A 1,208-nucleotide genomic window follows, 5' to 3' on the forward strand; every position below is an offset into this window, starting at 1 on the left:
TTTATAAATCTAATTAAACAAATTATTTTCAGAAGGCCAGTCACAGCCGAGCCGCAGCGACGACGGCAGACGTAAGGATATATATTAGTATAATATAGTATATCAAAAAAAAACATCAAGTTTTGTCTAATCAAACGCATTATTTTCAGGAGCTCTACGTCACTGCTCGGGAGGGACCCGAAGCCCCACCGCCAAACGTCGTAAGGATATATTTATATATTAAGTGTTTGATATTGATAATTCTAATTGAACACATCATTTTTAGGGAATGAGTGATGCATCATATGTATCCGGGGCAAAAAGATGTAAGGATATAATATAAATACTTTAGTTTTTGAAATTAATAATTCTAATTAAACATATTATTTTCAGGTACCGAGAGCAGGAAAAAATTGAAAAAGAAGTAAGTTTTTAACAGGAACATTTTTTCTCAACAAACAATTTTCTACGTTTATTTGTTATGTTTTTTTCAGATGATCAATAAAACATCACTAAGTACATATTTCATTTACGTTTATATTTTATTTTCCTTTTCCTGGATATTTTTAGATTACTATGTGTGTACTGCGCATACGGTATGAATAATTTTTTTAATTTCTATTAGTTACAATAACATATAGTTCATACTATTACAACACAATATATTATGTGTGTGGATCAAATAAGATAATAGTTATAAGGGTTCTAAGAATGTCAGTGAAATTAACGTAGATATTATGTAACAAATAAAGAAATACAACGTCATTAAAAGATTTTAGAATCAATAGACTACAATGACAAAACAAATACAACCTCAATTGTATGAATATTGACTTATAATATAAAATAAATATTGTTAAAACGTTGTTTGCATAAAAATAACATTATAATATGTATTAAAATAATTAACAGCAATTTGTACAGTGGCATTACTCCACTAAAATGAATAAATTAGTAGTCTACCAAGTCACTATAATATTGAATGTACAACTATTAATTGGTATTTAAAAAAGTTTGACATAAAAAAGTAAATAATATATGTGTTTCCGTCTCATCTTGGAGTTACTATTCACAGCAATTGACCCAGTGACAAAGAAATTATATCAATTCACGGTGACGTAGTATGTAGTAGCACACTACATAATATTATAATTATTAGTGAACAAAATAGTGTCATCAATGGTGTTTTAATATGTAAAACAGTAATAAAAATATTGAAAAAATTAATC

At 27.2% G+C, this 1,208-nt stretch overlaps 1 long non-coding RNA gene across 1 annotated transcript; it reads left to right on the forward strand.

Annotated features, from left to right (window-relative positions):
* The first annotated feature begins 149 nt into the window (after positions 1–149).
* Positions 150–386, forward strand: LOC115035013. Its single transcript, XR_003840185.1, has 3 exons — positions 150–200; positions 266–305; positions 373–386. It is a non-coding gene; the product is annotated as an uncharacterized LOC115035013 (long non-coding RNA).
* Positions 387–1,208: the final 822 nt, after the last annotated feature.

The sequence above is a fragment of the Acyrthosiphon pisum genome, unplaced genomic scaffold, assembly GCF_005508785.2.
Source record: "Acyrthosiphon pisum isolate AL4f unplaced genomic scaffold, pea_aphid_22Mar2018_4r6ur Scaffold_3544;HRSCAF=4088, whole genome shotgun sequence".
Taxonomy (NCBI): domain Eukaryota; kingdom Metazoa; phylum Arthropoda; class Insecta; order Hemiptera; family Aphididae; genus Acyrthosiphon; species Acyrthosiphon pisum.